The sequence below is a fragment of the Antrostomus carolinensis genome, unplaced genomic scaffold, assembly GCF_000700745.2.
Source record: "Antrostomus carolinensis isolate BGI_N321 unplaced genomic scaffold, ASM70074v2 scaffold19488, whole genome shotgun sequence".
Taxonomy (NCBI): Eukaryota; Metazoa; Chordata; class Aves; order Caprimulgiformes; family Caprimulgidae; genus Antrostomus; species Antrostomus carolinensis.
The window spans coordinates 23,700-35,897 of record NW_010331147.1 but is presented as its reverse complement, the minus strand read 5'-3'; the positions used below and the strand labels follow the sequence as shown (position 1 = coordinate 35,897).

Here is a 12,198-nt window from a genome sequence, read left to right as displayed (position 1 = left end):
TTGTGTAAGCCCTAGCCTAAAATTCTTATGGAGTGTTGACTTTTTAGAAATTCTACTCTTTAGTTTTCTCCCTGGAAGAAAAGCTTTTCTCAAAAGCCACTGATCGGCATGAAACTGAGATTATGCTTTATTCTGTGTGGGAACTCTTGGTCTGATCTGTGTGATCTGTCTGTTGAGAGTTGATTACAGCTGGGGAGACATCTGTGCATCATTCAGTGTTTGTGGCAAAATTAGATTTAATTTCCATTAAGGAGTGATTTAAATGGTGAATTGTCGAGATCATGAAAAAGGTAATTTCTTCTTATGTGTAGAACTGTTACTTGTAAACTGCAGAGCCTGGCATCTGAATCTGTTTCCAAAGTGGACAGCTTTGATTGCTTTTGCAAAAATAAATGTACAGGCCCAGTTCCAGCTGTCTAGACATGCACCTTTTTGTTCAGAGACAAGAATTCTCTTTCCAGGCCTCTGCTCTTCCCAATCAATTTAAAATCTATTGTTGTTTGAGTAGATTTTCAGAAGAAATGCAGTATCAAAACTGATTTGATTTGAACTTTTAAATTATTGTTATTATTATTCACTTGTATTTTTGTCTCCTGGAGTCAGATGAATGTTTCAGGAACATTATGTTCTGTCACTTTAAAAAATTTATTTACTTATTTTTAAGCACTTAATCCCTTTGCTCATTGAAACTAGGCAAGAAGGATCTTTGAGACGGAAGAAAGTGTTTGGAACATATTCAGAGTATTTGGGTGGTTTTTTTCTTAAGAATTTGGAGATGATCTATAAGCTCTGACATCCACGAATTTTCTCTAGTGAAGAACGGTTCATTCCCTCACACAGGAAATAAGACGAAAGTAGCAGGAAGCCTGCACTGATGAGCAAGTAGCTTCTGACCAAACTCAAACATAGGAAGGAAGTGTACGAAAGGTGGGAGCCGGGGCGGGTAACACTGTCTAAGTGTGTAGATGTTGGGTTAAGAAAGCCAAAGTCTATCTGGAGTTAGATCTGGTGAGGAACATGAGCAGCAATAAAAGCTTCTACAGAGACATCAGGAGCAAAGATTAGAGAAAATGTGAGACCACTGCTGAATGGGGGCAGGAGACCTAGTGACAAAGGACATGGAAAAGGCTCAGGTACTGCATACCTTCTTTGCTTTGGTTTTGATTTGTTTAAGACCTGCCTTCAAGAATCCCAGGTCCCTGAGATGCCTAGGAAAGTCTGGAAAGAGGAAGAGTTATCCTTGATGGAGGAGGACCAGGTTAGGAACAATTAAACAAAGAAGTTTGGGGGACCCAGTAGGCTGCACCCACAAGTGCTGAGGGAGCTGACTGATGTCATTGAGGCCATTCTTGTTATCTTTGAACAGTCATGGTGATAAGAGTAGTTTCCTGAGGAGCAAAAGAGAACAGATGTCACTTCTGCCTTCAGGAAGGGCAAGGAGGACACAAGGAATTACAGGCTGGTCAACCTCACCTTGATCCCTGGGAAGGTGGTGGAGCAGATTATCCTAGAAACCATTTCCAAACATGGAATGGATAATAAGGTGATTGGCAGTAGTCAGTCTGGGTTTATGAAGGGGAAATAACTTCTGACCATCTTGCTGTATTTTGCTCTCCTTTGAGCAGGTACATTGGACCAGATGATCATGACAGCTCCCTTCCACTGCTAACTCTTCTGTGATATCAGAGCGCACTTACGTAGACTGCGCTTGATCCTGGTGTCTGAAATAGATGAGGCGTGAGTGTTGTGTTGTGCACCCACAGGGTGTTGCTGTTACTGGTCACCCGGAGGACAGTCCAGGCAGTGAAGATGGAGTGGTTACATCATGTTGTATAGCACAGACTGGCAGACATAACTCGTGCAGGCAGCCTGCTTTGTGTAAGGTCCCCACTTTGCCTCCTCATGTGGGCTTTTGCTCTTGTGATGTTGTGTTTTGCTGAAAGAACAGAAATGTGGTTGGTTCCACTTTCAGGGAGCGGGGCACGTTAAGCTCTTGAAGCAAAAGGAGACTGTGTGCCCTGGGGAATCGGTTATTGTTCATCTGGTTTTCTTTAGTTTAAAATTGCCATATCAAATATAATTCCACTAGTAGCGCTTGAGATGTGGGAGCCTGAACACTTGCAGAGAGCAAACAGTGGTCTGAGTAGTGTCTTAAGAGGGTGACGAATCACAGTGGGAGAAGCTGGTTGATAAGTATGTTTAGCTGTACATAAATCCACTTGAGAATTATTTCTGCTGTTTCTGTTAATGGCACAGCACTGATGGCATTTCATTTTCGTGGCAGGGGAGTAACGTTAACCACTGCCATAAGTTACAGAGTGTACTTCGGGACCCAAGCTGCAGAATCAAACCTGTCTTTTGAGGCATTCTGCCACATGGCAGATAGTGTAATTTTGTAGTATTTTCATTTAATAGTTCAACATAAACTTTACTACCTTCTCAGTATTTATTAGTGCTTAAGAAATCTTGCATTTAATTGTGTTGGCTGAATGTTCTTGTGTGCTGGTACTTGTTCAGTTCTATAAAACTCTTGTGTGTAATCTTTCTTTTGCAGTTGCTTAGAAAAATAGATGAAGAGCTAACTAAATCACCTGGCAGAGTGAGCGTGTTAGTCCAGTACTCTCTGACCGGGTTCTTCTAGATGTTCTGTGTGAGGAGGGCTTAATATTTGGTGCCGAAACTTACTTACTTGAAGATATTTGTTGTTACGTGGAATTTTGATTTAGGAAAGTGGTACAGCAATATACTGAAATCCCAACACAAACACAACATAGCAATTGTATATATTGTTGACTCACAATACGAACATCACTCCTTTTACCGATCTGTAGCCTGCTCACCGTCGTGGCTCTGGGTGATCCCGGTTGCCAGGAAGGAAGACGAGTTGAAGCTGGCTCAACCCATTCCTCTCCTCAAAGCTTATTTTGCTGAGCCTTCAGTTTTCACACTCTGTGGTGGCCTGAGCCACACTGATGTGGCTGGCTCAGGAAGATACGTTCTATTGATTATTTTAGAGAAGGCCATTTTCGTAACCAGTTGATCCACTCAACTGATATAGCCGTTTGTTTACAGCAAAGGCCATCTGTTGTCCCCTTGGCGTTGAGATTAGTTCAGCTTCTTTGACAGCTGTGGTCATTTCTTACATTCTTTTCTGAGCTTCATGAGCACACCATCCTTGCTTATCTTCTCTGAGCCTTCTTCCACTGATGAACCATTCAAGGGCTTCATTGACCAGTCAGAGAAAGAAAGTGTGGCTTTATAAGGCCAAATGTTGCTGGCTTTATTTATTTTAAATGTGCTATATATTAATGAATATGCCATTCAAAGAAAGGAAAAATCCACAAACTTAAGCCCCTGCATCTTCACTTAGGCTTCCAAATGGTTTATCTCTTTTTGTTTTACTGGCACGTTTTTTGGTTGGTGGTTTGAGTTCCCCCCCCCCATTTTCTCAAGCGTCATTTTTACTTGAGGACATGTGTTTGTGTCCTCTCTTTTTAAACTCCCAATTGGTTTCTCAACCTTGAATTAACTCACTTAAACTAGTTGAGTGCACTGAAAGGAAGAAATTACTTCTGTAGTGAATCAGTTTTTAGAACTTTGCTGGAAGTTTAATGTTCACATGATGTTAGTGGATTTAGGATGGTTTGGGTTTACTGCAGTTTATTAATTTGTAAAATAATTTTTCGAAGAAGTGACTTTTAAAATAAATTAGACTTCTTGAGATTTTTATTTAACACCACGAACTCAGTGATGGCAAAGAAAGCCTAAAGCCCCCATTAGAATTGTTGGTGTTTGTCTGACTACCACAAATTGTTCATAGAGTTTGAACAAAATCTCACGAATGATAAAACCCATTTTATACATAGAGTGAAACACACAGGTTCTCTCAGTGTACTTTCCCATTCATACCGTTAAGTTCTTGTTCTGGTGTATCTGAACTCTAGTGTACCTTGGTTAGTTTATAGGAGATTGTTTTGGTGGTTTCTTCCCCCTTACCTAACCAGGTGTGGTAGAGAAGTGAGGAGGAGCATTATTTTAGCAGTCTTGAGTTGGGAGTGAAATGTGCTCATTGATACCAGATATGAAGATCTCATTTCTGCAGAAGCTTGTCTGCTGGTACAGTTATTACTTTTTTTCCTGCCTCTGCTGAAAGTGGGAGAATCCTCTTGCTCTGCATGTGCTCTTCCATGCAGTCATGAGATACTCGCATCAATTAACTGTGTTGGATAATGCGAAGGAAAGGGGGGGGAAGGACTTCCCTCTGCGTGCATCAGGTAGAAATTGGCAACAGCTGAACTCTTTGAGCTGCATTACAGAGAATGTGCTTTATCTTTTATAGGGTAGCAAATCAAAGCCATGGTTGCAGTTGGCAGTATCTTGTATTCACCTTTCATCACATAATAGCTGAGCTTTTCAAGCTCCCAGGTTTTCTTGTCCCTCTGCACGCTGTGGTGTGTATCTATAGTATCTACACTGGTGGTTTATATGAAGGTTAATTGCTAGTGTGTTTGTATCATCGCTAAGCTACTGATCTTCTGTTGTACTTGTATCTGTTTGAACTACTGTCCAGTTTAATCTCTGACATGATAGAGAGAATAATGAAAGAGGATGCTGCTGAATATGTTGTATGTTTTGTCTTTATAACCAGGGCTCCTTCTTAGGTGAATTGAGAATTACTCTGTTTTCAGAAGGAAAAAAAAAAAAAGGAAAATGACTTCATGAAATGATGCCTGTCAGGAAGTGTTGGGTCTGTTCCAGTTACGCCAGTCAGTTAAAATGTGAGCACGCAGGAGGAGGGAAAGGGGGCATGGCTTACGGCATGCTCTTCGGACTGCCGCAGTCTAACTGTTGGGCCCATCTGCTTGAGAAGCTGACAGTGATCTAGGCTGAAGCTTGTTAATCCCTGCCCCAGATACTGGAAACTACATCGCCAGATTTCAGGAGGACTGAGTTACTGTATTTCAGTGATGGATGCCACCAGGAAAACTTGGAGAAATGAAGGAATTCTCAACCTAGAATACACTGTGGGAAGGAGAGGGATAAAGAGGATGTAGACCTTGATAGTACATTTCAAATGCAAGACTTCAATCTCTGCTTCTATGGAAAGGGAGGAAAGCGGGGGAGAGAGAGAAGAATGACGATCAAAAATTTAAAAAGGGAGAAATTTTAAAACTGCAAGGGGGGAATAGGCAAGGCTGTCCCTGGGTTACGTCAGATGCCGCTTGCGCAGAACTCCACTGCAGAAGGCTGCTGCTTTTCCTGTCCTCCTACCAGGTTGCTGATGAAAAAGTGAAGTGGCAACAAAGCCCCTCACCCATACTGCTAGCAGCATGTTCTTTTTTTAATCTTCTTTTGGATGAGAATGTTTGTATATGGTTCAGTACAAATATTTATGGAAGGGTTTTGAACAGAAAAATGGGGAAAACCCAGATCATACACTGCAGGTTATGTCTGAACGGGAAGAGGTGAAAGCTGCTTTCATCTTAATGTAACTGTTCCTGCATTTTGAGAGGCCCCTGAGTAAACAGTCTCACTTCTGTCTGCACCAGAGGTGGATCCAGCACTTTTCTAGGGGGGAGACTGAGCAAAGCACAGTGAATGGAAATTCAGGTAGAGGGGAAGAATTGAGCATGGGAGGGATTGGAGAACCCTTGGGAGGTAAAGCTGCTGGGGCTGACAGCTCCAGTATTTCCCATCTTTATGGCTCCTTAGTTCTTTAAGTCATGGAGGGGTTAAGAGCCTTCTCTTTTTTAGGACAAAGTTCCACCTTTTTGACCTTCAACAGTATCCAAAAGAGTGCACCCATGTTGGCTCTGCCACTATGAAGACATGGAGTATTTCACCCCTGAAAGACTGAAAACGATTTGGTGCCTTCTGACTGTGTTTCACAGTGTAGGTGCTTTGTGAGGTGCTATGGGTATAGGAATTAGATGGGGGAGGGAAAGCTTACCTGAAAAAGCCAAGATCCCCGGTGAGGAGGGACACTTACAGCAACTACTTTGTTGGTGAAGCCACAGCAGTGGTAATGGCTGTTCTGCTGTTCAGGTACAGTGTCAGTAAAACCAAAGGCAGTGTGTCAATGACTACTCTCAGCATGAATTGCTGAACATGAAGCATTTATTTATATGAGCAATACATTAACAAGTGGCAAAGTTATACACTAAATTTTTGTAGAAACATGTTTGCCCCCCTGCATCCACCACACTAGTCAACTGAATCAGGGTAAGAACTCTCAGTCCAGTATGGGATTAACAGCACTGTGCACTATAACAAACTTGCTCCCTGCAACCAACCATTTTGAAGTCTTGCCTGAAGCTGCAGATGGTAAATACACAAACAGTTACAAAGAATGACCAGTGTTCCATTACCTGCCCACAGCTGGAGGTTACTAAAGAGCTTTCAATCTGCAACTTATACTGGACAGTGTTTATTCTCTCAAGTTAAAGAATTAAAGTGCATAGCAGCAGCTGTGTGGGAGAAGCTCACGGACATCTATGTGTTCATTTTTTGTAATAAAAATAGTTCTCTGTGAAGACTTTGAGCATTCCATCACCAGTACATCAACTGATACAGAATATGTGTGGACCAATTCTGGTGCAGACACATATTTGATTTGTTTTAACCTACAAATTAAGGAAGCTTGTTACATACACCTGGGGGGCTGATTCATACAACTGTTTACATGTATACAAAATAAATCGAACTCTGTTGTTAGTAGGGACTCAGGCCCATCTGAGGAGTCATCCAACTTCCACTGAAGCTTGAAATGCAGCCATGCTGCTAGACAAATATCAGGGCTGTTATTCTTTTAGCAAAAGAGTATATTAGTAACTGTACAGTAGGTAAAAAGCAGTCTTAAAAAAAAAAAAACCCAGAAATTACACAAAAGGCTGTAGTAAAGTGCCTAGCAAGAATACAAAGAACAGGAGAATGAGTGTAAGCGGACAAACAACGTTGCGTCCTTGCTCCCCTGACCTCTTCACAAATTCTCCTGCGTGCATTGTTACAGCATTAATGCTCAGTGACAATATGTCAAAAGACCATTTTCACTTTGCTATATAAAGTATTAGAGAGCTTAAAGCCAAGAATATAGCCATATCAAATTATATTCTGGAGCATAATTAGCTCACTTTTGTCCATATTCTAGACAGCAAGAACTGCCAGGAACCCTCAGAAGCCTGCTGACAGTGCTCTTCACAGAGGGACAGCTCACACCCCTCCTGAGAGCAGGTGTAGCTAGAGCCCTCTGGCTCGGATCTGCTGAGCATTTCCCTCTGAGCTACCCTCATTTTTCTTTCCCCTTCTCTTCCCTTCAGCAGCACACTTCCCATGCCTCCATCAGTTTTCCATGAGAGGGACAGCCTCTGGCTACATCACAGCTGCAGATTGTTTTGGGCTATTTTGTGCTTTCTAAGTGTGGCTTCTGAGATACAGAGAAGCCCCGCATTTCTCAATCCCCGATCCCTTCTCTACACTGATCCCCAGCCTTGCCGAGCCCTCTCAGAGCCCTGGACACAGTCAGGGAGGCTGACATCTGCATTAGGGAGATCCATTTCCAGTATGAGTTTTGCTGGGGAAGAAAGCTGTTCTTTGTCTTTATGTAAAATTATGGAGCAAGGTACACTGAAGCTGAATTTCAACTTTTTACTCAGTATTTTCAAATGCATGCTCCATGACAAACTACCCTGTGACTAAACTGCGTAAAAAACAAGACTATAGAGAACTGAAGTGTTAAAAAATATATCTTCCCCCTCCCCCTTATCCCTTGACAAGTTTTAGCCTTTAAACAAACACTAATAATGAGGTAAGCTGACAGCAACACTGAATAAATAGCTGTGAAAAACTTTTGGTTGCTAGATGTCTGCAGGCATCGTGTAAACTGTATGCTACCTTCATGCTAGTTTAAAAAAGGTGTTCGACATCAAGGGATCCATATTCTGGCACTTCTGGCAAGAAACTGATGGTTTCAGGCTGGTAAAATTTTAAGATTTAAAAAAAAAAAGTAAAATAATAAATAATTCTAGGGAAAAAATAAAAAAGGCAAATACTGTGCTCCAATAGCTATCACTTAAGTTGTGAACCCAGGAAAGATGAATTTTAAAGTTACCTGCCTGTAGAAGAGTTAATGATAAGATTTTTGCTTTTAGAAATCTGTCACTTCGTCCGGCTTATTTTTATCTATCCATCTAGAAAGCATAACCAAGTTCCTCCCAAGTTTGTTTTCAGAATAACAATTTGCATTTAAATGTAAACACTGATACCATAAATGTAGTGTATACAAAAGGCACAAGACAATTAGATTTCTGTTGCTGGAACTTCCTTGACTTTGAAATTTGGTAATACATCTTTTATTATCTGGCCAGTAAACTCTTATCCTAAGAAAGCTGCTAGCTCCTAACTTAGTTGAAGGTTCCTACATGCAGCAGCTTGGCTTTTTGGTACTGCAATCAAACGTCCATTGTCCTGTAAATGCAAATATCACAGGTTATAATAATAAGTCTCCTTGATTTTACATGACATTCTTTCAGTTATGCAGTAAGAAAAGGCAGTGTCTTAAAGAACAAACAGAAACAGAAACCTGAGATGATTATTGATTAAGAAGAAACCAGGATTTTGAAAAACGGTGGCTCTCAGGAACACAGGTTGGTGAAAAGCCTTTTAGATCAGTGAAGTGCTAATATTTGTTTGCCGAAGGAGATCATGGCTCCAAATAAAAGCTCCATTGCATAGCACTGTCCTGTGCTGCTCCCATCAAAATCTCCAGTTGGCCAGCTTCATTTTTGTATTATCCATCTGAACACGGGCTTTTTATCGCTCCACTTACCAGTGACCCACTGTAGCGTTCAATTAACAAAGGAGCTTTTCCCCCTCTCCACATCTTTTCAAACTATTGGTAGTACACATCTGAGGGAAAATGGAGCTTTTGCAATAATGTTTTCCAAAAATGTTCCAAAAATAGTCAGCCAGTTCACTTGAGTGTCCTTATCTTCAAAAATTGCTTATAAATTGCTCAAAAGAAAATACAGTCCACTAAGCCACTAAATTATTCATAATCAACACTGGCTGTTCTCCCAATTTGTAAAGCCAGTAGTGCAAAAACTTGACTTTAAAGTTAACTACTTAAGCAATTTGAATTAATGGGCAAATTTTCAAACCAAGGCAAGAAAGAATATGGACTGATATGGAAGGAGGTCACATTTTTCCCGTGCTGAATATTGAAGTAAAACCAGCCATGGAATTTTTACAATAGTAAACTCAGAGTCCCCCTTTCTTTTTCTTCCATTTCCTAATACTATGAATCATCCTTTGCCATTCAAAACCAGGGATTTTAAGTTGAAACATTCTTTATATGGTTCAGAAGTAGTATGTTTAGTTTCACGTTTCAAGCAGTGACATGGAGACAGCTAATAATCTGTCAGTTTGTTTTCTGAGCACATCCACACAGCAGCAGATAGGAGCAGCTGGCCAACGGGGCTTGAAAATTTGGAAGAATGCATCTTCCTTCCAATGACAGCTTTTTCTTGAACTGGACAGAACACAAATCACAAAATATATTATTAGAATTGAAGAATACTTAAAAATTAAGTTTTTACAACAGGTTTCATCAGCTCAAAAGGGAAAGTGAAGAGCTGAATGAAAATCCCACACTGAAGAAGAACACAGTAAGATGGTACACAGTTATTAGTCCACTTCAGGATGACAGTGAAAAACTGACTACAGAGCAAGCAGGCCAGCAGTTGATAAAATGAAGTGAGCTAATTTAACCGTACTTCCAGGTACCTTTATCATTAAAAACCAATTCTCTATTACATTAGTGAAAACCACATCTGGCTTTCTCAGTTATTAGTCCTCTGATTAACTATAAGGGATTAGAGGATACAGGATACTGAACACAACCTTAGTTGGGACAGAAATTCAAATTGCTAACACACTGGCAAGGGCTGTGGGCTTTATTTTTCATGTCAAAGATGAAATTGGTTTTGTTGTCATGACTTCAGCATCTTTATTAAAGTATACTATTCACTCCCTGGGAACAAATATAATTCAAATAATACTAACAATAAAAGAATAAAATTAAATGAAAAGTAGTTAAAAAAATATGTTTTTATATAAGGGCTCTTATTCCAGCAACTGTATGTCAGCTATATACAGAGACATACACACACACAGACACACAGAGTAATCTAGCTTCTTTGTTACATCTCCAGAAAATCTTTTAAGTGCCACATAGAAATATCTCAGACAGACCTAAACTGGCACTTACACTCATGCCAGAGAAATCATCAGTCCGTAGCTACTGCTCTTTTGAGATACGCACGCATCAGTCTGAGGTAAAACTCACTTCCAGGAGCCCCTCTATGTGGCTTTACACTTATTCTTTGGAACATAACCTCCTCTGAAGGTGGTGTCTCTTTAAAGAGCTGCACTTTAAAATGTATGTTCACAAAAAGAAGAAACAAAAAAACCCACAAACAAACAAACAAACAACCCCTCCCAAAACCCAGGGGGTGGTATAATCAGCCTGCAAACACAAATCTAATCGTTACTTTCCCTGACTGGACTAAAACTTAAAAAAACAACCAAAAATGAGCATGAGATGTTTATCAAGATGAACAGTGTGAAAAAAACCAAACAAAACAAACCACCTTCACCATCTTGAGAACAATCACAGACCATGTTTGATGTTCAGAATAATCTGAATGACAAAGTTCCAATAAAATGTACACACTGTTCAAGCAGAGATTAAAGTTTAAAAGTTCTTAAGTAAATAAAGTGTTAGGACTTTTGAAGGTAGAACTCCAGCTGGACAAAACTAATTGCAATTAATGATATTTCTGTAAGATAATTAAAAAATCTGTTTCTTTAAAGCCTGTATCCAGTGCTTTACTCTTGAGTAGTGATAATATGTAAAATATTAAACTAACTGAAGCTGAACAATGAATTCTTTTCCAGAAGCTGTTGTTTTGTTGGAACAACCAGCAGAAGCGTGTCATTTTACATTTTGAACGAAGGGTTAGAAATGAAATTTTTAGGTTCTATTAAAAAAAAAAAAAAAGAGAAAAGACCTACACAGAGCAGTCAAAATTGCAGACACCAGCTGAGTTTCATTTTTTTGTCTCTAACTGTTCATTTGACACCCACATTTTCCACACTTTAACACTTCACACCATCATCAAGTTTTAGCTGTACCTATATCTGGAACCATCTGTGTCTTCATTCAGCACTTAACACAAAAACAGAATGTAAGGGTTGATAATTTTCTAGTTTCTCCGATTAATCCAACTGAACTTCTGGGATGCTTTTGGTACAAGCTACAGGCCACTTGTATCTGCACACCTACCATTTTTACAATCTGCCTTGACCATGCAATACCATGCCTGATGGGTCTAGCAACAATCACTGCAGTTCCCTGATGGCTTTCCATGCCTCCCACTTCCTTCAGGAGTAACCAAGAGCAACCTGACAGCATGTCCAGGAGAAAAGTCACACACAAATGAAGGACATGAACTTCACACACTTCAGGATGCCTGAAGGGGTGCTTTCAATAGCAGAGATGGAAATTACCATGCTGAAATGTCTCCTCTGATGTTGTTGGAAAATCGTAAATTATTTGGTAGGCTGAAATTTTTAGTGTTGCCATCAACTTTTTTATCCAGCTTTAAGTATGAAATAAGTTATTTCTGTAAGCTTTGGTAGAGCTAGAAATCTTCAAATACTAAAGTGAATATGATGATTAATCGTGTTCATTCTTCCCAGAGTGATTATTAAGATCTCCTCCTCCTATGTACATAACAGAATTTACTAGCTGCTTCTCAAACCTGCCTTCTGAAAAGTCTATGTTGCAAGATATCAATGCAAGGAAAAAAAAAATCTCAGCTGTTTTTGACAATAGGTAAGTAAATGCTCAGGAAGTCGTATGGACACCTTTTATCTGCAGTAGGCAGCACTTTTTTATTATTAAATAGGATGCAGCTCAGTACCTGACATAGAAGAACAAGCTGCTAATAGGTTACATATCAGAATAAATCTTTTTTCCTTCATCATCTTGATAGACCTTTACATGCTTTAGCAGACCAAGCTAGCATCTTTGTGTTCAGTGTTTAAATATAACTTCATTTTCAAACTTAGCTTTACAAATTTTTGCTGGACAGCTTAACTAGTCATAATTGGTGTAGTGGAAGGGGGTCCTGCTGATGT

General features: G+C 39.9%; 1 protein-coding gene across 1 annotated transcript in view; it reads right to left on the bottom strand.

The window, feature by feature from the left end:
• Positions 1-9,326: 9,326 nt before the first annotated feature.
• Positions 9,327-12,198, bottom strand: part of ZDHHC2 (zDHHC palmitoyltransferase 2) — a 25,941-nt gene continuing 23,069 nt past the window's right edge. The window contains exon 13 of the mRNA XM_010173144.2: positions 9,327-9,526. The gene's annotated coding sequence lies outside the window, so the exon portion shown is untranslated. The remainder of the gene's footprint in view (positions 9,527-12,198) is intronic.